This window comes from Tamandua tetradactyla, chromosome 3 (assembly GCF_023851605.1).
Source record: "Tamandua tetradactyla isolate mTamTet1 chromosome 3, mTamTet1.pri, whole genome shotgun sequence".
NCBI classification, from domain to species: domain Eukaryota; kingdom Metazoa; phylum Chordata; class Mammalia; order Pilosa; family Myrmecophagidae; genus Tamandua; species Tamandua tetradactyla.
Genome location: NC_135329.1, coordinates 182242331 through 182268429, shown reverse-complemented (window position 1 = coordinate 182268429; position 26099 = coordinate 182242331). Strand labels below are relative to the sequence as shown.

The 26099-nt window shown below is 39.0% G+C and overlaps 1 pseudogene; it reads left to right on the top strand.

Moving 5' to 3' along the window:
- Positions 1–13886: 13886 nt before the first annotated feature.
- LOC143675849 (dnaJ homolog subfamily A member 1 pseudogene) lies at positions 13887–25057 on the top strand (annotated as a pseudogene).
- Positions 25058–26099: the final 1042 nt, after the last annotated feature.

The following is a 26099-nucleotide window of genomic DNA, read 5'->3' as shown; positions in this document are numbered from 1 at the left end:
TTCTTCCACTCACAAATCTATTTTTTTCAAGTAGAATCTATTTGTTGTTTTAACTTTTTCCCTCTCCCTATCCTTGATGATGGGAGGTTTCCACTGAATCGTCAAGAATGCACTGAGAAATACAGTTTAAAGACCAGGAGCGGCATTTAGGCTGCCAAGGTCACATCCCTGCCCTGCTTCAAACCTAATGCTTCTCATAAGCATTCCACTTCCGTGGCCTCACCCCGGATCTGCACCACCTTGCCAATCCTATCCACCCAACTCTCATGGAACATCTTGTTAACAAGGCTCTTGCCAGCATCTTGAACACTTTCACCCCTTCCTACACCCACCCTGCAAACCTTCTGATCACTTTGGATGATTCACACCATCTACATGCTTTGCTTCTCTACCCCGGCTTCTGAGAGCTATGGGAGAACTTTCACAACTGCTATACTGCTGATGTTTATTCAGCCAATATTTATTGAACACCTACTATGTACTTCATATAGTAGAAAAAAACAGTGCTAGTCTCAGAGGAATAAATACAACAGTAAATAAGATAAAGGATTTCTTCCTTCTCAGACCTTAATATCTGATGAGGGGATTCAACAATTACACCATAGTATTATTGACATTATCAAGAAAATAAAGAGTGTCATGAAAGGCCAAAGAAGGGCACCTAACCCAGAAAATTTGGGTATCAGCAACGTCTATGCATTCCAAATTCATTGTCTTAAACTTCAGTGGGACTCTCGGCACCATTCAGAAATCCTTTCATAGTCAACCTCTTCCAAGTCCTCCAAACAATTGGTCAAACCTCCATCACCCTCTTTAAGACCCCCACCCCACTCTTACCTTACTCATCTCTCACCAGCTGTTACAGCTTCTGGCTGCACTGAGAAAGGCCAGCCCACATTTACAAATCCATCTCCCTCTGCAACTCCTCTCCTGACTCAGAAAAGAAGGTGCCTTTCTCTGGTTCCTATTCTCTACACCGTCAACCCCCATTTTATTTGGGACTGAGTCCTTAAAAAAATTGGTGTATTTCCTCCCTTGCTTATATATTCTTATAGTCACCTCTTCCAGTTAACTACCTTGTCCTTGAGCTAAGAGATATATGCAAGCCTCTCTTACTCACAAAGTAAGTAGGTAAGTAAAGCAACCCAAATGTTCTCAGGCTTCATCAGTGTTCCGAATCAGTTAATTTGGATTTTAAATTTGGGTGTGAATGGAAGTCAGGTATGACACAATGGAAAATGGAGGTCATAATGCATGAGAAAAGATAGTGTGTTACTCATAGGTCCCAAAGAGAGAGGGGGTGCCATGAGGGAAGAAAGATCACCTTGAAGGGTTCAACCAGCAGGTGGGGAGCACACAGGCAGAGCAAGAGGGGACCAAGGGCTTGTGCCTTTGTTGTGGTCTAGGGCTGAAAGTTAGTAGATTTCCCACAGGTGTCAAGGACTGTTTAGTTGAAAGCAAGTACGTGCTAAAAGGAAAGGGATTAGGAATCAGAGAGCAGTGGTGATGGAGAGCTTATCATTTGGGACCAGCTGTGAGTTTTGGGTGAGGTATGTGAATGGTTTGGGTGGTGGTTGCATATGTGGGTTTGGGCTCTGGGGGAGTTGATGCACCAGGTCTGGAAAGCTGCTTATTAAGTAGGCCAAACATCAGTGTTGAGACAAGTGGCTTAGCCAAAGTTCGATGGATGCTGAGGCAGCACACAAAAATTTGATAGTTTTAACAACTCGCCTCCAGGTTAAATCTGAACTGTAATAGGCGAAAAAAAAATACATCTGCTTATAAATGTTCTCCAGCATCTTACAGAATATTTTAACCCTAACCTCCCACCATCCCTACCTCCAGGTATATCTGGGATTCCCAAAAGAAAGGATGTCTTACGTGTATCTGCCTCCAGGTATATCTGGGGTTCCCAAAGGAAAGGATGCCTTATTTGAGAAAAACAAAAACAAAAAACAAAAAACTGTGTTCAGTGGTTGCTGCTGCTGTTTTGCTAGAGACCTACCTCTCTCAGCCTACCCCGACCCCTGTATATTCAGGTATCAACACCTCGACCTGCCAGCATTACTGCCTCTAACCCAACAGCTACTGAAGTTTCTAACAGAGTCAGCAATATGTGTAATTGCTAGCCTCACCTCAGCTGGGCTAGGATTCCATACTGGGGTGCAGAGTTTTGCTGATGGCTCTGGCCACCAGTATTCTCAACCTAATGATACTAGCCTCCACTAATCTCAACTTCATGGTGTGTGGACAACGGCAATATGCAGACAGAGGGAAAGTAATGTCTCCTATCCCTCTGTCTTAACCTGGTAAAAAACCCAATAGTAAGAGTGATCCCAACAGTACTCTCGCTTCATCTATCTCCAGGGGACGCTATTCATGTTACTTTCTTTGTGATTGGCACACACAGAACATAGCTCCTTAGACTACAAAGTGAACACGACCCTCTGGAACTGATATGCCCTGTTTCTTGGGTCCCAAAGTGTTAAGGTAAGGTTAGTGAAAGTACTCTCTAAGTTAGCACATAGTTCCCCCAGGATGCACAAAGTCTGATGGTGCAGCTGGGCTTGGAAGAGTTTGAGTACCTGAACCAAACTGTAGCAAAACTACTATCTTTCTCTGACCTTAGGCCTTATATTCTCCAGGGAGCTCAAAACCAGAAAGCTGCTGTGTTAGTTAGATTCAGTTGTCAACTTGGCCAGGTGAGCATACCTAGTCTTGTTGCTGCGGACGTAAGCCAACCGTACGTGAACCTCATCTGTTGCCAATTACATCTGTAGTCAGCTAGGAGGCATGTCTGCTGCAGTGAGTGATGTTTGACTTAATCGGCTGGTGCTTAAATGAGAGAATGCAATGCAGCACAGCCTAGCAGCTCAGCATTCCTCATCTCAGCACTTGCAGCTCAGCCCAGGCCTTTGGAGATGGAGAAAGAAATCACCCCGGGGAAAGTTGTTGGAACCCAAGGGCCTGGAGAGAAGACCAGCAGAGACCATCCTGTGCCTTCCACATAAGAAAGAACCTCAGTGGAAAGTTAGCTGCCTTTCCTCTGAAGAACCAACAAAATAAATCCCCTTTTATTAAAAGCCAATCCGTCTCTGGTGTGTTGCATTCCAGCAGCTAGCAAACTAGAACAGCTGCCTTTAAGGTGAGATTTCTCTTTGGCTTCTATGTCTTGTCTAATGATCTAGTCTCTGCTCACCCACCTCCAGCAACCTCATCTGGTACACATGTTTATATACGTCTGAACCCCTATTGTGGACACTGTTCAAGGTTTCCTCAGGAAGATCTTTAACCTCCTGTAAATCTATGGGTGTCAACAGATACCTGGATGGGAGAAGAATGTCTGAACTCATATAATAGTCTTATGCAAATCATGGAACAGCCATGGCTCGACTGCAAATAAAAAATAAAATCTCATTCCTCAATTCTGCATCTAGCCCTAGCTCCTGCCCCACCCCCTTCTTCTATGCACAGCCAAACTCCTTGAAAGAATCAGCGATAATCTTCATTTTCTCACTTTCCACTAATTTATTCAATTTAATTTTATCTTCTTTTAAAATATTGTTATACATTCACTTGGTTTAAAATTCAGAAGTATAAAAAACTATCCTGGCTACCAAATATCCCTCCCCCCCCCCCCCCCAGAAGAAACTGGCTTCCTGTATAAACCTCTCAGAGATATTTATTAAATACAAAACAGATGGGAGAGGGTGAAAAAGAGAGAGAGGGAACAAATCATAATAGCAGGAAAGAGGCAGTTGCATTTCAGATCTACAGACATTCAAAAGCTACTACGGAATATTATAAATAATATGCCAATCGTCAAGAATTGTGAAGGGTCTGAGATTTTAGTGTATTTGCAAGCTAGTAAATTAGCCTGCATGTTTCATGTACACTGGAAGAAGGCATGAAATTCCTGGATCAAAGACAAAGGACTTCATATTCATGAAAGAACAAACAGCTTGAGTTTCATGCTCATTCCCTTTGACCAAATCCTAGTTCAGTTGGATGCTGTAGACTCAGTTGCTTTGTATCATGACTAAGGAGTCCCACGGTTAGAAAACCCCAATTTTGACAAGGAACTACAAGTAACCTGCCTGAACTTTCCTTCAGAAGAAGGCATTATCTTTATTATACTGTTCAGCACACAAATCTGCCCTTTGCTCCAGAGAGAGAAACTGTCTCCATCTTCCAAGACTAATCACTGTTCAAACGATCTTCAAAAGATGGTCTGAACAAAAGGTGTCAGTGCTTCTGTTCAAAAGACATGCGGAAATGCAATAGATCCATGGGGAGCTGTCTGCCAATACTAATAAAGGCAATTGGAAAAATTTCTTGGAAATGATTACTTACAAAACCTGACGCAGAAGAGACATAGAAAATTAAATAGCTCTAGAGCTAGTAAATGAATTGAATTTTCAATAAAAACATTCCCACAAAGAAATGCTAGATTTCACTAGTTTATTCTGCCAAACATTTTAAGAAAATTCTTTCAGAATATCCATTTTCTAATGATGTTAGCCAGCATAACCTAAAAAATAATACTCAACAAACATATTTTAAAAGTTATAGACCAATGTGCCATATACAAATAAATTTAACAGAATATTAGCAAATTGTACCCAGGAATGCATAAAAGCATGACCAAGTGGATTTTATCCCAGGAATATAAAGCTAGTTTATTATTTTTTACTTTATTTGTTGATTTTATTGAAAAAAATCAATAAATCAATGATTAACACCTTCTGAATAAAGGATATAAAATATATGGTTATATGAATAAATGCAAAGAAAACCCTTTGACAAAATTCAGTGCCTATTTATGAGAAAAATTCCCAACAACCAAGGAATAGAAAGGATTTTTTGAACTTGATATATATGTATATGAAAAATCTATGTGTAATAAATCATAAGATCCAGAATAAAGCAAAGATGTACATATCCACCACTTCTATTAAACATTGTACTAAATTCTTGACAATGAGACAAGAAAATACTGAAGTCTAGCAAATGCAATGTGAAAAGAAAACAGAAAAAAAATCATAAAGATTGGAGAGAAAAAAAGTGAAATTCTCACTATTTGTAGGCAACATTGTTATATCATGATTGTATGTGTAAAAAACCCTATGGAATCACTAGAACTAACATGTGAACTTAGAAAGATAGCATGATATGCAGTCAATATACAAACCCATTGCATTTCTATAAGCAAGCAACAAACAATTGGAAAATAAATTAATTTTAAAATACTATTATTAATAGCACCTAAAAAAATCAAATGCTGAGAAATTAATCCAATGAAAGACATACAAAACCTACATAATGCAAACTACAAAAAAAAATTGCTGAAAGACGCTAAAGAAAATATAAATAGATGATTCATTAATTGAAACATTCATTATTGTTATGATGTCCACTCTAACTGATCTACAGATTCAAAATAATGACCCCAAAATTCACCCACATTTTTTTTTCAAGAAAGTCAAGCTACTCCTAATTTTTTTCTGAAAATGACAATGATCTGGAAGAGCCAAAATAAATTTGAAAATGAATAAATTTGACAATTTGGAATACTTACTCAGCCCAATATCAATAATAATGACAAAACTACAGTCATCAAGACAGTTCGATATTGTCATAGGATAGATAAACAGAACAATGAAACAGAATATAGAATAGAGGCAAGGACACACCCAACTGATTTTTGACCAAGGCACAAAGTCTGTTCAGTGGGGGAAAGAAAACTCTTTTCTGCAAATGATGGGAGGAAAACTGTATATCTGTATGGAAAAACAAAACAAAAACAACCTTGGACTGTTCTGGTATACCACTCATATCCCCACTTTAGACTCACTTTCTTGACCATTGGAGTATTGGCTACTGATGGCTCAGAGCTGATCCCCTCCTTTCCAGGAATTGTTTGAGTCAATCAATATTATAAACCCTCTCTGCTGGCAGTGCAAATCCAATAACTGGTCAACGCAGAAGAATAAAGGTCCAGCTCTCTCGTATCCTTTGGGACAATGCTGAAGAGCCCTTCATATACCAAGATCCTCAGCGGATTGACTAAGGCCTCTGTTAATTCCCAGTTTAACTTATCCCTGTGCACAAACCTACTTCCTTTACCCCTCATGAGTATTTTTCCTGTAGGAAAAATGTAACAAATGTAAATTTGTTTCATAGAAGATTCAATCTATGACATATTTAACCCTTACACTACTCCATACCAAAATAAATAAATTGAGATGGATTATGAATCTAAATGTAAAATCTAAGACTAGCAGAACACATTGTAAAATATCTTCATCACCTTCAACTAAGCAAAGATTTCTTATAACACAAAACCATAGAAAGAAAAAATTAATAAATTGGATTTCACCGAAGTTATATGTCTGCTCATCAAAAGAATTTCAAGAAAATTAAAGGCAAGCCACAAACTAGGAAAAAATACCCGCAAGACATATATCTGAAAAAAGAACTTATATCCAGAAATAAAAAAAAAACTTCTTGCAAATCAACATTATAAAGGCAAATGATCTCGTTTTTTTAAAATAATCTTTTTTTAAATGGATGAAAATTTCACAAATAGATTTATGAAAGACCAATGAGCACATAAAACAATATTTAACATTATGAGTCATTAGGAAAATGCAAATTAAAACCACAGTAAGACACTGTTTCACAACCAATTAGAATGACTACAATTTAAAAGACTGACAATAGAAATGTTTGACAAGAATGTGGAACAACTGAAACTCTCATACATTGCCAGTAGAGTGTAAAATGCTACACAGACTTTGGAAAACTGTTTTGGAGTTTATTATAAAGTTATACACGTCTGCCCTGTGACCCAAAAATTTCACGAAAAGGTAAGAAATGAATGCATTTATCTACAAAAGACTTGTACCATAATGTTCTTAGCAGTCTTATTCATAACAGCCCCAAATTGGAAACAATCCACGTATCCATTTATAGAAGAATACACACATTGTGTTTGTCCATTCATTGGAATACTACTCAGCAATAAAAAATAAACTGCTAATACACATACGAATATGGGCAGCTCTCTAAAACATATTGAACGAGAAAGCCAGATATAAAATAAGCAGTATTTAATTCCATTTGTATGAATTCAAAAAAGAGAAAAATAAATGTAAGGTGATGGGAATCAGAAAATAATTGTCTCTAGATGATTGTAAATGGGGCTTGATGAAATTTTGATTGTGATTAAAATGTTCTAACATATTTCCTAGCAGAGTTTTCTAGGAGGGTCCTAACTTCAGAAAAACTGGGCTCTCCAAAAAAGGACACAGCAAGTAAGGGTTAGATAAACAGCAATTTCTTCATTCATTTTTGAGGAGCATCACATATCAGTATTTCAAAAATCAGAGATAATTTTTTCCTAAAAAGTTAGCAGCTTAATAGAAAGGACTAAGGCTTCATGTATTTTGAAGACTAGTGCTAGAGTATTCCTTTTTTTTTCTTTTATTTTGCTCTTGCTTTATTTTTATCTCATTATGCAAAGTATTTATTTTCACTGTGATACATGATGCATTAGTCATGCGGTAGAAAGACAAGGGATCGCTTTTGCTTTCTCAAAACTGGAGACACCTTCCAAACCCCATGGATTCTTAGGAAGAATATTAAGTTTGTGATTTGTTGTACCTCACAGCCTTATTCCTGATAAGTAAAAGTCTTCCTCTACAGTCACTAAATGAAGAGATTAGGAAGAAGTAAAATGCATTGTATTTTCATTGTGGTCGTTGCCTAAAGGCTGCTATTCAGTGGTTTTCTAGCAGGCACATTACTGTTTCCCCTAAAGGGACATTTGGAGATGTGTAGGAGCATTTTTTTTTTCGTTGCCCTAGCAATAGAGCTGCACTACTAATATTTCATAGTTGGGGACCAGAACTACTAAATGTCCTGCAATGTATGGAATAATCCTGCATAGTATAGGATTGCTCCAACCAAAATTCCAGTAGCACCCCTGTTGAGAACAGGCATCTCTTTCAGTTTAGGCTTATTCTAAGACATTGAAACTAACTTACTTCTTTATTGTTAAATTAGAATGATGCCTTCAGGATAAAGTTTAAACTCCTGCTCATAGTATTCAAGGCCCTTTGTTTCTAGGTCCAAACTATTTTCCACCTTCTCTTCTGGCCATCTCCCTAAATTCTATTCTCACTTTCCTACCTCTTTGTCTTTGCCCAGGTTATTTCCTCTGCCTGGAAGGCTCTTCTCATTTCAGTCTTCCCAGGAAGCGCTAATTGATTCTTCTGAGGCTTAGCTCACAATACCTCCTCTTTACAACTTTTTCTCACCACCATCATTACTCTCAGAATTAATTAATAGTTTCTTTGAATTGTACTGAAATTACTCACAGCCTGTCTCTTCTGACAAAGTTTCATCTTTATATATTCTACATCTAACAGCACATGGTACATGCTCAAGAGATATTTTTTGATTGCATTAAAATGTTATTGATGTCTATTTTGACAGCATTTATTTTTATCTACTTCCAACTCTGCCTTGTATCTCTAGCTTGGTTTCTGGTTATAGAAAATTATGATTTAGCGCCAACACCATCCCCATACCTCCATTTATTCTCTCCCCATTCGCCTGATATTATGCTACAACTTTTATAAAGTACATGTTCATTGTTTACTTTATAAAAACTATGTAATTGTCCTAATGGATAATTATATCTCCCTCCCTATTTTTCCTTTTAATTTTTTGATTATCAAATAAATATTCTATTTGGTTCATAGTTTGCCCTTGGACAAGGCATGTTATGTTCCTCAAAAATCCCCAATACCAAAGTTTTAACAATGTTAGTAAATCCTCTCCCAATACAAATTTTGACTTCCTTAAAGTCTACAATGATCATTTCATTTAAGGAAGAGATTCTCAATCACAAAAAAGAGAAACAAAGAATATTAATTTAAGTTTAACATTGGAAAACTATTCTTATAAAGTTCAGTTTATCTAAACAAAGCAAGACTTGATCTCATAAAGTTTCAGGACCCAGGAAGTTCAGGGGTTGGCCAACTTTCTGAAGCAGTAGTCTTTATGGATTGGCTGCCTTTCAGCTGTGGAGTTTCAGGATTCGCTGACTTTCAGAAGCAATTCCTAAAGTGATGCTGTTGCTAATTGTTGATCTTCAGAAGTATGGGGCTGTCACTAATTGATTAGGATAGTTTAATACATGTCTTGTAGTTACTTGTTCACTACATTGGATTACAGCCAAAGAACAACTTTTGATCCTGATTTTTAAATTAGCAGGCAAGATCTTTCCAGAAAAAGTAAGCATCAGACCAGAATCATCTAGAGCGCCTGTTCAAACACGGATTGCTAGGCACCACCCCAGAATTTCTGATTCAGTAGATGTGGGGTTGCACCCAAGAAAGTGCAGTTCCCACAAGTTCCCAGGTGATGCTACTGGCGGTGGTGCAGAGACACACTTCAAGAACCACTGAGTTAGAAAATGCAAATGTTGCAAGAGAAAACTGTAATTAGAATTATCCAGGTTTAAAGAACTATCTGATGGTGGTAACCTACAAGATGAACTGGACTCTAGTTGGATAGAGGAATAATGTTAAGACACCTGGGCAAGGACAAAGGCTAACGATGGACATTGTCAGGGGATAGCAAATTTAACTATTGGTGTGGAATGTCTGACAGAGAGAGCCACTGAAAACAACAACAAAAACAGGCTTCTTTTCTTGTCTTCCTGCATAACGCATACATGCTTTCCATTTCTAAATTGTCAGCCAGACAAAGGAAGTCACTTTAACTTAATTTTTTCCCTTTTTGTAGACAGAAAATATCTAAATGAAACAGGAGTTTAATTTTCCCTTCCTTTCCAAGGTGGCCTACATAAATTTTGTCATTGCTAATTAGCACATTCATTCAAGGTGGTAGATATTTTATACATTTGAGCAAACAATTTAATGCCTTAAGAAAAGAAAGGCCCCCCTACCCAGGGGAAAAATGTGTGTCATAGTTCCTAAGACATGAAAGGTGCATGCTGAAAAATCAAAGACCTTGCCCAAATGTGCAATATATTTTTTGTATGAAACCTATTCCAGCACATAAAATATGTTCTGACTAGATTGAAGATTTTTCTTCTCTTAAGAAATGTGATGGTTGCCAGCTAGTGATGGAGTTTCCAGAACTCTTCTCCCAATGCTTAACAGATGAATTGATTGGATGGAAAAGTAGGAACAAATCTGAGCTTCTCTGGAAACATGCCCAAACTCAGAATCAGTGATATCAATAATGTCACATAGAAGCATGTGTAAAAGACAGGAGAGAGTGAAGTAAATACAAAATCACTAAAAAGGCAGAAAAGTAAAGTGTATTTAACGTTGATGGAGTATTGGGGTCAACGTGTGAAACTTACCAATCTATCAACATTGCTTGGAGGCTCAGAAGGATATCCACAAGGGATGAAGGTGCCCTCCTTAATGGAATAAATGCTTAAGCCCATTGGGCTTTCTGCTCTCTAAGACTATACAGCACTTACACTCCACAACGCAGAGCCTCTCTACAGTGCCTTACAGACTTCCATCTCTGGAAGCACCAATAGCTTCAAGAAAACTTCCAACAAGTCACAAACTTTAAATATCTTGATTTCAAAATGATTCAATCTTTCTTTATAATTTGGATAATGCAAGGAATTGGGCACAGAAATTCACACCAAGTGAATTGGCCACCAAGTTACCATGAGATCTGAGTTGCCTATCATGAGCTAGGTGTTTTCTGACCCACCAAGTCATAAAGTTGGATATACACAGCAGCACTTCATCATAAAATGGAAATGCTATATATGAGATAGGGCTCCAGCAGGTGCTGAAGGCACAAGTAAATTACATGAGGAAGTAGCACAAATGCCCATGACCCCTGCTCCTGCCCAGAGCTATGGCTTCTTTGGGAGTTCCTTATAGTCAATTGACTGAGGAAGAGAAAACTCAGACCTGGTTTACAAATGGTTCTGTACAATATGCAGGTACCACCTGAAAATTGACAGCTACAGTGCTGCAGCCCCTCTTTGAGATATCCCTGGAGGAGAGTGGTGAGGGAGAAATCCTCTCAGTGGACAGAATTTGAGCTGTGCACCTGGTTGTTCAGAACTTTCAGGAGGTGTGTTTGTATACTGATTCATGGGCTAATGTTAATGGTTAATTCATGGGCTGATGGTCAGGGACTTGGAAGGAGTATAATTGGAAGATTTGGTGACAAAGTGGTTCGTGGAAGAAGTATGTGGATAGAACACTTTCTGTGTGGGCAAAAAGAAACCATGAAGATATTTGTGTCCCATATGAAAGTTCATCAGAAGGTGAATTTGGCAGAGGAAGATTTCAATAATTAAGTGGAGAAGATGACCCGTTCTGTGGGCACCAGTCAGCCTATTTCTTCAGCCACTCTTTTCATTGTCCAAAGGGATCATGAACTAAAGTGGTCTTGGGGTAGGGATGGAGGTTATACATCAGCTCAGCCACATGGACTTCCACTCACCAAGGCTGAACTGGCTACAGCCACTGCTGAGTGTCCAATCTGCCAACAGCAGAGACCCACACTTAGACCCCAATATAGCACCATTCCCTGAGGTGATCAGCCTGCTACCTCGTGGCAGGTTGATTACATTGGGCCACTTCCATCATGAAAGGGGCAGTTTTTTGTTCTAACTGGATTAGGCACATACTCTGGATATGGGTTTGTCCTCCTTGCATGCAATGCCTCTACCAAAACTACCACCTGTGGACTTACAGAATGTATCATCATGGTATTTCACACAGCATTGTTTCTGATCAAGGAACCCACTTCTCAGCAAATGAAGTGCAGAAATGGGCATATGCTCATTGAATTTTTTCATCTTACCATATTCCCCATCATCCTGAAGCAGCTAGATTGATAGAACAGTGGAATGGCCTTTTGAAGACTTAATTACAGTACCAACTAGATGGCAATATCTTTCAGGGTTGGGGTAATGTTCTTCAAGAGGTTATGTATACTGTGAATCAGCATCCACTCTATGATGCCACTGTCAAATTCATGGGTCCAGGATCAGGGGGTGGAAATGGGAGTGGCGCCACTGACTATTACCCTAGCAATCCACTAGGAAAATTTTTGCTTCCTGTCCTTGCAACTTTGAGCTCTATTGGTTCATAAGTCATAGTTCCAGAAGAAAAAGAGCTTTCACCAGGAGAAACGATAATGATTCCATTGAACTGGAAGTTAAGACTGCCACTTAGCCACTTTGGGCTTCTGATGTCTCTGAACCAACAGGCAAAGAAGGGGATTACTGTTCTGTCTGGTGTAATTAATCCTGACTATCAGGGGGAAATAGGACTGCAACTACACAATGTAAATAAAGAGTTTTCCTGGAAGAGAGGAGATTCCCTAGGGTGTCTCTTAGTACTACCATGCCCTGTGATTAAAGTCAATGGAAAATTACAACAACTCAATCCAGGCAGGACCATAAATGGCCCAGAAACTTCAGGAATGAAAGTTTGGATCACCTCTCCAGGCCAGCTGATATGCTTGCTGAGTGCAAAGGGAACATGGAATGGGTAGTAGAAGAAGGTAGTGATAAATACAAACTATGATCACAAGACAAATTACAGAAATGAAGACTGTAATGGTATGCATATTTCTTCTTGTTTTGTTATGAGTATGTTTGTACTTGTACATAAAGCAACTATCTTTGCTTTCCACTCTATCTTGTCTCCTTTATCATATGACATAAGTTGTATTGTTCATGTTATATTATTTAAGTTATAGGATGTCAGGCTTAAGAGTGAATATTACCCCAGGACTTGCATCCTATTCTGGAAAGATTTATATGCAGGACAGATGAGAATTGTTAGGTGAAAAATATGTCTTATTGTTTTCTATTTAGAAATTAAGTATGATTTAAAGTTATGTATATAGCTGCCAAGTTGATAAGGGGTGGACTTGTGATAGCCAGGTTTAAGTATCAACTTGGTCAAGTGTTGGTGCCTACTTGTTCTACTGCTGTGGACTTAAATCATCAGCTTGTGGATTTCATCTATGGCTTGATTACATCTGGGTCAGCAAAGGGAAGTGTCTTCTGAGATGAGTGAAGTTCTAATTTAATCAGCTGGAAGCTTAAAAGGAGGGGCTGAAAGAGAGAATCTCTTTCTCTGTTTTGGCTGGCAGCATATCCTGGGGAATTTATTGAAGGCCTTCAGTGGAGAGCTTTCCTTGTGGAGTTTGGACTTGTGCATACCATAGCTGCATGAACACCTTTATAGAGACACATATTTACAGATACTCCTGTGGGTTCTGTTTCTCTAGAGAACCCTAACTACTACACCTTACAATAAAATATTAATTGCCCATGAAAAGGAAAGAAGTACTATTACATGCCATAACATGATGAACTTTGAAAATATTGTGCTAAGTGAAAGAAGCCAGGTAAAAAAGATGATATATTATATGATTTCATTCACATGAAAGTTTGGAATAGGGAAATCTATAGAGACAGAAAGCAGATTAGTGGTTGCTTAGGACTTGGGAGTTGATGATAGCTAAAGGGTGGGGCTTCTTTCTGAGATGATGAAAATGTTCTAAAATTGACTGTGGTGGTTTCACATATCTGTGAATATACTAAAAACCATACACCCACCTTAAGTGGCTGCTTTATGGTATGTGAATTATATCTATAAAAAGCTGTTAAAAATATGTAAGATAAGAAGAAAATCAAGTGTGATTAACTGCTACCCCAATAAAACTTAGAAACTTGTTGGCTCTTATATTAAATATTTATTGAATATCTATTGGGTGCTGGTCACTATCCCAGGAACTAAAGATCTGTACTGAATAAAACACACAAGTCTTGGCCCATTCACAGGCTATAGGAAATGGTGACAGAAACCACTTCCTATTACATATTAGGGGTCAAATCCAATGCTACCCAGGAAGAAAATGGCTTACAGAAACCTAAATACTACCCTGATAAGAATTCAAATAAAAATGAGGAGTTTAAATATATTTCTCAAGCTTAGAAAGTGCTCTCTGATGCAAAGAAAAAGAGGAGAACAGGTCATCAAAGAGAGAATAGGTCAGCAAAGAGGGTGGAGCATGTGAGGGTTTTGACTCCCTGATAGACATCTTTGATATGTTTTTCTGAGGTAGTGGAAGGATGCAGAGAGAAAGGAGAGGTAAAAATGTTGTACAACAGCTCTCAGTAACCTTAGAAGATTTAAATAATGGTGCAACAAGAAAACCAGTTCTGCAAAAGAATGTGATTTGTGACAAACATGACGGCTGAGGTGATAAGAAAGGAGCAGTAGAGTGCTGTCCCAATTGCCGAGGTACTGGAATGCAAATAAGAATTCATCATTCTTATTTGGACCTGGAATGGTTCAACAAATTCATTATGTATGCATGGAGTGTCAGGGCCATGGAGAGTGGATCAGTCCCAAAGATAAATATAAAAGTTGCAATGGAAGGAAGAGAGTTCAAGAGAAGAAGATTCTAGAAGTTCACATCGACAAAAGCATGAAAGATGGCCAAAAAATAGCATTCCATGGTGAAGGAGACCAAGACCTAGGACTGGAGCCAGGAGATATTATCACTGTTTTATATTGGAAGGAGAATGATATTTTCACACAATGAGAAAAACACCTTTTTGTGCATATGAACATACAACTGGTTGAAGTATTGCATGGCTCCAAAAAGTCAATATCCACTCTTCACGAGTGAACCATGGTCATCACCTCTCATCCAGGTCAAAGTGTCAAGTATGGAGATACCAAGTGTGTGCTACAGAAAGGCATGCCACTTCATCATGGGCCAAAGGGTTGCCTAATGGTTGAATTTAAGGTAAACTTTCCTGAGAATGGCTTTCTCTTTCTTGATAAACTGTCTTTGCTGGGAAAACTCCTACCTGAGAGGAAACAAGTGGAAGAAACTGATGAAACGGATCAGGTAGAACTGGTGGACTTTGATCCCAATCAAGAAAGATGACGCCATTACAGTAGAGGAGCATAGGAGGGTGAGGAACATCACCCCAGAGGTCGGTTCAATGTCAAAGCCTCTTGGTTGGGGTCAGCGAATAACACTCACAATTGGCATTTTATATGGAATAGGGAATAAATAGTGAATAAATGACTGTAAGCATAATATGCTATATGCTTTTGTTTAAATATTCAACTATAGTAGTGTTTTAAAAGTTAAATGACAAACTCAAATATAAAAGCTATCACTTCTTCACCCTGTATGATGACTTCAGTGTGCAAGATGAAGTGTAATATTTGTAAAAAATGATTTGTTCTGAAAAAGAAAAGTCATTTTAATATTTGTTAGGTCATACCTTGTCATTGATGTCCACTGCATACATCGACTAGCTTTGAGTGAATGCCTGAGTATAGGTATGTGTATTGACTTCAATGTATGACCCTTCATTGTTAAGCTATGAAACTAGAACTGTATTTAACTGGCATTCAGAAAAAAAAGCAAACCTTAACTTGTAGAAAAAGTGTTGGTCTGTATAGTTGTTTGTACTAAGCCGGATTTGTTGTTTCCTCCTTACATGGGATATGACTCCTAGGGACCAGCCTGCCCCACAACATAGGATTGAGAAAGCCTTCTTGACCAAAAGGGGGAAGAGAGGAATGAAACAAAATTAAGCTTCAGTGGCTGAGATATTTCAAATAGAGTTGAGAGGTCATCCTGGAAGATATTCTTATGCAGTATATAGTTATCCCTTTTCTGTTTTTGGTGTATTGGAGTAGCTAGAGGGAAATACCTGAAACTGTTCAACTGAAATCTAATAGCCTTGATTCTTGAAGATCATTGACAGTGAAAATATTGTGACTGACACTTCCTTTATCCAGTGTATACACAGACGAGTAGAGTAAGAAAAAAAAGACAAAAACTAAACAAAAGGGGGGGGGGTTAAGGTGTATGGGATGATTGGGGTGTTCGTTTTTATTTTTATTTTTACTTTTTTTGAGTTATGAAAATATTCAAAAATTGATTGTGATGATTTTACTGTGAACCCTTGTACACTTTGGATGATTATGTGGTATGTGAATATATATCTCAATTTTAGAAAGTGAGATTTGTTGTGTGCTTCTGCATTTATTCTCTTGCCTTAACCATTATTTGAAGATGGCACAGTAATTCTTTAGGGTGTGGTATCAGTAATAGAAAAGGTAGCTTTCTAAAGAAGCGGTTTATCATAATATGCTGATTCTTGAGGGCATGTACTTCTACAATCGAATTCCCTTTTATGCCTTTAAAAAATATATATAAATATGTTGATTAGTCCTGGTTACATTTTTCCCTTTTCTCTTTGGACCATGATAAGCCCCAGAGCAGGGATTGCAGGCTCTGAGTAACTTAGAAGTTAAGGTGAAGACATCTTTACATGAAGAAGGAGAAATTTGCTATATGAGATAGGAAGGTGTTGCTTAGGCTTATTTTAAACCATTTAATTTATGCTCCAAAGTAACTGTAATTTAATGTTGGTAGTATAGCAAATTATGAATAGCTTTAATCATATGTTTGAAAGTCATCCTATGTTCACATGCTTAAATCTGGATATCAGAATATGCATGATTCTTGAAATGAATTCTTGTATGAATGTCTTCTTAATATACTGATTACTAAATGTTTCTAAGCACACACACACACACACACACACACACACACATCCCTCCCCAGAGTTTATAGTTCAGTGTTGGAGACAGACATGGACAGAGTAATTTCAATATTCTGTAATGAATCTATTAAAAAAAAACAAACAAGAATGCCTCTATATGAGGACACAGGCTAGGCGCCTAACCTAATCTAGGGAAGGCTGTCAGGGAAGACAAATAGGATTATAAAGGGTTATGATGAAGAGTGGGAATATTCGTTTGAGGCAGAGGGAACAACAGGTATACACATCTAGGTAAGAATCGGCCATGCTTCAATCGTATTATAGCTACTATATGTGCAGAGAGATATTTAGAACTTGAAGAACCATTTTTCAAAAAAATCTACTTATAATTTTGAGATCTGAAAGAAGAAATTAGTGAACGGAAGCTGTTACCTCTTTGCTCCCTAACCCACACTGTTTTCCGAGCTCCCTGGGTCTCTAAAAGGTCTTCAGCTGTTCAAAAGGAAGCTAATCTGTAGTTAAAGAGAACTCCAATAAAAACCAGCTAAGTTCCATCAGCCTGTCCTCAACCATGGACTGTTTCTCCCTGCTTACATTTCATCTCATTTCCAGCATTCTGTTAGGTAAAAGCAGAGTCCACAAAAGAAACTTTTTCCTGGTATCCGTTGCCATCCAGTTAGACAGCAATTTAGCCAGTTGCTGGCTAAATTGAATAGTTTATTGGGGAGTAGTTTAGTTTTGAATAGAATAGTTGAATAGTTTATTGGGGAGTAAGGGCAGGACCGGTTGGAGGAAGACGCTGGCCTGCAATTCTGAGAGACCCTTCAGTCCTATAGGGAGCTCTGAACCTCGGAATTCCCGTTGGCGTTTTCCCAGTTGAGTCATGGGTTAGGGTTTTGTCTCCCCATATCAAGCAGTCATTGGCCAGGAGCCAGTCCTTGCAAAAGTGCACAGTGCTGAGAGCAATTGCTAGGGTGGAGGTGACTGCAAGCCTTCAGCAGTTATCTCCAGAAGCGGAGGTGGTGGCCCTGAAGAGGTTGTCCGGTCAGAACTCCACAGCATCCCCACATTAGGAGTCTCTCCATGATGTGTGAAGAAGGCTGCTTTATCACAAAAGCCTTGCCTAACACTCCCTGCAAACCAAAAGCATCTCCCTGAGTGAGCCGTCTGTATCTGACCACATTTGTTCTTTGGCTAATGCCTGGCGAACACTCCCTGAACCCATGACACTTCTTCCTCAAGTGTGTCGTTGGATGTTTGGTGAGTGCTAAGTTACTGCAAAAGCCTCACCCACAGTCCTGTATACATCTCACCTAAGTGTATACTCTTGTATGAAATGAGGGTTGCTTAATCAGTTATTTTAAAGGAGGGAATTTAATGTTAACAATTGCTAATTAGATATAAAGAACAACAACGACAAAAAGAGAATTCTAAAATAACATGAAGTAATAAGGACAAGAAGCAGCTACCACACTTACAAACAAAGGCAAGGAACAAAGAGGACATTGGAATTTTTAAAATGTACAAGCTTGGAGGAGGGGTTTTTCTGAGGTGGGGTGCTACTTAGCTAGAGCTGGATTCTAAGCTCAGCTGGGACTCAGACCTCTGAGGATGGGGTTATAGGTGGCCAGTGCTGGTGTGTCTGAGGGGAACAATGAGGTTGGATCTGAGGGTTGGAAATATTGCAAATTAGATTCAACCACCTATTACTTGAATGAATTGCTATTGTGGAGGCGAGGAAGCATTGCTGGGGTGACACGCAGGAACAGGCTGCAGAAAGGAAACCCACAGGTAGCAAAAAGCAAGGAGAAAGTCTATTTTGCTTGCTCCAGCCTTGAGTCTCCTCTAGCACTCTCTATTGGCAGAGCTGAACCTAGCATCAGCTGACAGAGGGAAAATGTGTTCTGCAGAGTCCCAGGCCAGAATCAAAAAGGAACATATAAAAGTATGGTTTTAAAATTAGGAGCGAAGAGCTGAAACCCTTCTGTCCCTCAAGCCTGTTTTGAGAGAATGAGGCCTTTAGTAGAAATGAGCTATAACTTGTGAATTTCAAACCAACATCAATGTATGAAAACAGAAAAAATTTATCCACTACAACAGATTTTATAAGAATTAGCTATGACTTGCTTGAGACACAATCAATGATAATATGGATCAATTTTATTAGAAATGGTGAAGCTTGCTTTGAGCCACATAAGGTAGATTTAATTACTAGTCTCCATTATTTCCTCCCTTGCAGTATAATTATGCAGCCATACCCTTACCAAGGGTTCATGATAAGGCAGAATGTACTTTTCTAGCTGTTGATTTTGTGCTTGGACAGGTGACTTGCTTTTGTCACTGAGGCATTAGGGGGTGCTACATGAGCAGAAATAAATTTACAAGATTGGACTTGGTCTTTGAGCCCTAGTGATCTTCCATGAGAATAACACGTCTCAGTGTGGTTGCTGCCCCTTCAGCCTTGGCCCCAGAATGAGACTCACGGATCATCTCACATGACCTGGTTAACCATTGGTTCGAGGAAGATGAAAGATACATCAAGCAAATCTGAACTCAGGTTGAAGCCTGGAGTCCAGACTAACCCAACCAAGTTAGATTCAACCACGGATCTATACATGTAAGAAGAAATGACAGTTGTTATATTAAATGTTTGAGTTTTGGAGTTTGGTGTACAACATATTGTGGCAATGGCTTACTAATACATTAATTTTCTTAGACTTCACTGATCTATCAGTAAATCTAATTAAGAAACAGAAAACACTGATTATTTAATGAAAGGGAAATGTAATACAGAGAATTGGTTACCCAGGTGATAGAAAAGGTTAAGAAGTCAACCAGAAGACATTGGGACAGCCCAGAGACTGATAGATAACATTATGAAACTGCCTCTCCAAAAAGGTTGGAGGGGCAAAGGCGGCAGGTGGGGATCACTCAGTGGAAAGTGGAATCTTGGCAGCCCTGTCTGGTGCAAGCTAAAACCAGAAAAGATGCACAGGCACTGCCAGGGTCCCCACCCTAGGCACAGTAAGAGAAGAAGAAGCCTGGTTTCCCCCTTCCTTCCACCTTTTGATCTCCTGCCAGAGCCTCTCACTGGCAAAACCAGCCAGAAACCAGTGGATATAGAAGCCTGATGAAATGTAGTTTACAGGAGACCACATGTCATAAAGAGCTGAACAAAGGAAGGGCAAGAAAGGAGCTGAGGGAGATTCTCTAAACAACATTAACTCTTACATTTTTTCTTGACCACAGAAAAGCCGATCCCCTTCTTCAAGAAGCTTCTAGAATGTCCAAGGATGCTTACATGCATTCATCAATCAATCCTAACTGTTGGTATTGCTGTGGCTGACTAAGGGCTCAGGCCCCAACCATTTTCCAGTGTTCTGCTCTGAGCTATGACCCTGCTGCTGAGGCCATCACTGCTGTGCGGCAGCGTTCCTGGAGCTGGAGCTCTGCCATGCCTGGACGTCAGTGGAGTAAGAACTCAGTGGAGTAATGCCACCTCTCTTTAAGGTCAGGGATCCACATTATTGATTTTAAGAACTGAAAAAGAGCACATTACTTTTGTTTTTAATTAGTGAAAGAAGAGGAGGTCCCACTGATAGGCTGCGTTGACTCTCAGAGCATTATAGCACAGTGATGAAGCGTTGCCCATTCCAATATGGCCATTTTCTCCCAGGAAAGACACCTTGTGCTAAGAGTGGCTTGGTCCAAATGACCTCTCATGCCAGCCTTCAAAACATGCACAGAAACATGAATCTCCTTCAATGTTCAGGGCCTTCGCTATACCTCATATTTTCTTCATGTAGGGGAGTTTCCTTGAGGTCCCTGATGAACTTTTCTCAGCCAAAGGCCCTTAATTATTGGTCTGTGCAACCCAAACAGTAAACCCTAATAAAAACTATGAGCTATAGATAATAATAAAAGTATAATTATATTGTTTCATGAATTGTAACAAAGGTACCATACTAATGATAAGTATTATTAATAGGGGAAACTGAGTGTGTGAAGGGGTATATGGGAACTCTGTTTTTTCTGCATGATTTTTCTATATAACTTTTCTAATAAAAATAAATAAATTTTTCTTTTAAAAAAAGAAAGAAAAATGAAGAGGAAACAATCCGCTTGACCAAATAAGAGATGTCTAGGGACTCCATCCACTTCCTATATGGTTAACTGGAATTTGGGATTTGGAAGCAGTAAAGTGTTTGTTTTTTTTTCTTTTGATAGATAAGAAGGCTGGATCTACATTATATTGAGGAGGAAGCAGCTGCATATTCTGGCAACCATTTAGAGGAAAAAGCGAATACATGAAATATTACTGCAAGAACATAAAAGAGGAATTTGAGTAGACAGCCAAAAAAAGAGTGAGGAGAACAGTAAATTTAGGAGTTCTCCATATGAGGAGGTTTTTGAAAGGTGGTGAATAAAAAAAAATAATACGTCAGGGAGCAAGGAGCGAGGGATGGAAGTAAAGGGCTTGGACCAGTGAGCACCAAATTGAGAAAAAAACTTCCCTATAAGACACTTAAAAAGTAATAAGAGAAACAGGCTAAAGACACAGAAAGGGCAGCTTATCTGGAGCTTTAGATAGAAAGAATTACAAGGAGAGTCCACCTACTTTATCAAACTCCTAATGGACCGAGAAATCTGCTGTGCTAATAGCTCTGAAACAATTGCTTTGCACAAGATCCTGGGCTAGTCCAAATGACTTTGTCAAACTTCAATTTCCCATTTTTGACATAGAACAAATAATAATTTCAAGGTGTATATAGCATTAAAGCTATCACAATAACTCGTTGGAAAGAAGCCAAGTGAGTTTATATACTCAAAGTTTTCTCATTGATTCTCAGGAAGGCTTGATCAGTTACTTCTGGAGAACCCCTTTCCCTCTGCACCCTTGTCACCTTCAGAGTGCACTTTGCCTCATCTCAGCTCATTCCTGGAGAATGCTGGGTCACCATGTCACTGCTCTTCTCCCTTATCTGGTATATCCACCAATAGGTCCGACATGGCCACAGATAATTAATTGCTGGTATAAATTTAAAAGTTTCTGTGACTTTTAGTGACTCTGTATCCTAGTCTTAAACTGACTACTCATCTTACTTGGAAAAAGGTTTGTCACTCATAGATAATCAGATGGTAGATTTTGCTGAAAGCAACCCTAAAAGTTGTCATTGGATCTGAAATTAAACCAAATCAAATCCCAGTTGATAAGTAGCAATCATTAACGTATTAATGTCAAGCCATTGCTGCTTTAAGACAGAACTTAGTCAAGCCTTAAATATCTGTATTTCTAAATGATAGCGTTTCAAACTGATCCTTTTCAGCTAGTCCACCGGCGGAGGGGAGTAGTGGTGAAGGAGGGAGCTTGGTAAAAGTATTATGGGGTGTCTGTTGGAAGGAATAGAAGGAAACTAAATTTAATGAGCTTCTAAATGCCATAAACTTTGCCAACTGATTTTGTTTCTCTTATTATGACCTAGGTTTCACTGCCTTCATTTTAAAGGCACATAAACCGAGAATCAAGTCATTCATTCAAGTTCACACGACTGTTAAGTGGCAAATCCAGAAATCGTGCTTGAATTCACTTCCATTTCACTTTTTAGTAGTTATCCCTTAAGAATTATCTTGATGGTTGACTTTTCGTTTTTGTTTTCCATTTGGGGGCCGCTCCTCCTGGTCTCATCTGATTAGATAGACCTTCCAGAGGGGAGTAACGCTCAGTTGAAAGAAAAGATTCCTCTCTGAACCTGAGAGAACTCAATTAAGTCCACAGACATTAGGATGAATGTAAGGAGAGAGCAGAGACTTGAGAAATGAAATGCAAATATAGTGAGGCATGGCTTAGGACTCTGTAATACTTTTTCTCCCTATTAAATCTCTTCTGCTCCTCCCTTCTCAGAATTGACTTTTCCCCACTCTAGGTTCTCACTGTAACAGGGACATCTTCTACCATAACTCCTATAGGCTCTACCTTGCAGCTTTTTAAACAAAAGGAATGCAGCAGTTGCTCCTCTTTAAAAGACTGGAGGAGACAAAAATTTGCAGAGTTAACTGTTATCTTTCTTCCTATATTTGGGCTGTCAGCAACTTGAGGATTGGAAATGCATTGTACCCAGGACCTAGCAGTGTGCTTGAAGCATGGTAAGGGTTCAAGGATGCTTGTAGAATGAATTTTTAAATGAATAAACAAGTTAATTAAGTAACGAACTCTCATGGTTGAGAGAAATATATTAACTGAGTAAGAAACAAGACTGGTTGAACTAAGGGCCAATTAAACTAAGATATTTTCAAATGGGGCTTGCAGCTGACATAAAAAGAATGTTAAAAATAAGTTTTAAGGATGGGCCACGGTGGCTCAGCAGGCAGAGTTCTTGCATGCCATGCCGGAGACCCAGGTACAATTCCCATTGCCTGCCTATGCAAAACACAAAAACAAAAAAAAAAGTTAAAACATCAAAGAGAAGCACTCATAAAACATTATCTTTTCAGATGAAAAGAAAGCTATCTCAGGATCCTGTAGACTCCATAAACTCTGCACAGTGTTCTACAACAGTAAGCCACAGGCAAGGTAAACAGGGTTAACTCTGTTTGCAAATTTTTCAGAAGAGACCAAGACAATTATTTTTATCCCCAATTCATTCCCAACAACTCATCTCCTATCATCCTGCTTCACATCCTATGATACTGTATATTAAAAATGATTCACAAAGAAGAGTAAACACCTTTCTTAATTCATAGCAATGTCAACAGCTTTCGCTTATTGAGTATGTACTATGGGTCAGGCACCCTAATAGAAGTCAGGCAGAATCTCTCTCGTTTAATACTCACAATAATCCTAATGAAGTGGGTTTTCAGTATGCATATTTTATAGATTTGATTCCAGGGATCTAGGGTAACTAATCTGCCCCAAACTCCGTAGTAATAGGAGGCAGAGTGAAAATGTGAATTAAGGTAGGAACAAGGCTCACTGGTGACGTTAGAATATAGAATTCAGCGTCAATGGGCTGTGATATTTAGTCCGGCCCACATCCGTTATATTTTGGGTATTGTCCAGACAATCCTTTGTGTCTGTTCATTAGATTGAATGACGCAAAAGGCATCTTTTGGCAGAAACACTCAAAATCGATGTAACACATATTATCTTATATTCTTGCCTTCCCATGTGCTATGGAAAGACCACCTCACGATTCACAAATTCTAGAAGTAACTAAACAACCCCTATGTGTGCATTAGAAAGCTTACCATTATATCAGCTTATGCATTATTAGGAGATGAACCCCTAGTTCCGTGAACATGCCCTTATTTGGAAACAGTCACTACAGATGGATTCAGACAAGTTAAAATGAGATCAGACTGGAAAATTGTAGGTCCTTCATCCAATATGATGGTGTCCTCATATGAAAAGGCAATTTGGGCACAGACAGATACAATTGAGGCACAAAACGTCAGAGATTACCGGCAAGTAATCGCCAGAACCCAGGAGGAGGCAGGGGACAGATTCTTCCCTGCTGGAAGAGGGAGCATGGCCCTGCCGATACCTTGATTTCAGACTGCTGGCCTGCAGACTGTGAGACTTTCAATTCTGTTGTTTTAAGCCCTCCAGTTTGTGATACTTTGTTGCAGCAGTCCTGGGAAACTAAGACATGTGTCAAGTACAACAAACCAAAACAGGTATTCTGTTGCATACTTAGAGATGAAACACTGAAATGTGGAACTTAAGCTCTGCAGGCATATAAATGTTTTTCAGGGGACAGGAAATATCAAAAGCCAGCAGAGTTTTTCATTCGCAGAGGAAAAGATCCCTCTTAATAGAGGGTCCTGCTGCTCTAAGCTGTCCCAATAGAGCTAAGCTATAACTTTGATGGGCAATTCCAGCCCAGTTCAGCTGCCTTCCGGAAAGACTGTATTGTCCACAGATAATCCTCAGAAAAGAGATGGGCCTGAAATGAAGTCATACTTATTTTCTGGATTGGTTTCCGTGTCACAGAAATGGGTCTTAACACATTTTGCGACAGCAACATAATAGGAGACACTGAATCCACAATAATCTCAGGAGACAGCTTTCCCCCTCTCTCACAGTTGTGAATCCTTTACCAAAATGTAGGCATGTAAATAACTAGAGTAACTAGAATCAAATTCAGAGCCTCCAGGGAAGGAATTCATAAACCCTGTGCAAAGTGGTTTATAAATGTCATGTTATTATTTCTTAAAATGGGTTAGGCAAGTGTTTACACATGCTTTTTTATAGGTGAAAATGATTTTGCATTCTAGAATCCTCCTGTAGACTGGAAATGGTTACAGGCTATCTCCACAAGAGAAAATGAATGCACAAGAGTGCACAGCGTGTTAGAGCTGGAAGGGGCCTTGGAGACCAGCTTGCCCAGCCACCTCATCGTGCTGAGGCCAGGAAAGCTGCAGTGACTTGCCTCGGGTCACATCCTAGACACGTTAATGGATGAGCTCAGCCTCAAACCCAGGTCTGCCTGCTCTCAATCCGGGGCGATTTTTATAACATCCCAGGGGAAGCAATGTTAATTCAGGAAGGCAAGAGTCAGAGTGTAATGTAATGATTTGAATAATGCCATAATATTTTTAAAAATTAAGTGTAAAGGTCATTGCATAAATGACGCAGATTGATCTTCGAAGAAATTTAAAATAGAGTTAAGAAGCACAATGAATGAATGAAAAGAAAAAATCATCTTACCACCTCCAGAGAGTCACTGATTGAACCTTCATGTCCACACCTCTGGATGTTTCCATGCTTTCCTATTTTTATTAATTGAGTCTCACATGGGACCACACTATAAACACTGCTTTATAACCAGCATTTGTCACTTAGCAAACATCTTGCCAAGCAAACATATCTTCATCCAGGGTATTTTTCTGCAGCTGATTAGCATGCCATGACGGGAATGGTTCATAATTTATTAAGCTGGTTCCCCATTGTGTGTCTTCTACATTGGTTTACATTTTTTCCTACTATAAGCAACAGCAACATGGCTTGGCAGCCAAATGCACGGGCTCAACCCCCATTCCAGGTGTGTCTCTTAAGACCTGTGTAGCCTCAGCAAATTGCTGAATCTCCCCAGGCCATTTCCTTGCTCAGCCCTCTGGCCTCCCTGACACACAGGGGTCCTTTTGTGTCTTTTTAGGGAGGAACACAGTAATCAGAGCCTGGCATCGAGCAAGGGCGCAACACATGTTAGTTGCTGTTGATGCTGTTTTATATCATTATTAATAACTCTTCATAAAAAAGTCTTTATACCTAAATTCTCATGCACAACACTAATTATTTCCTTAGAAGAAAGTCTTAGAAATTGTATTACGAACTCAAAAAATGTTTATGATTTTCAGCTATCGCCAATAAGCCGCCATCCTAAAAGATGGTGCCACTTGCTTTTTTCTCCAAAGAAACAAGAGTGGGCATTAGCTCACATTCCAATTGTTGCCAATTTGAGTGGCT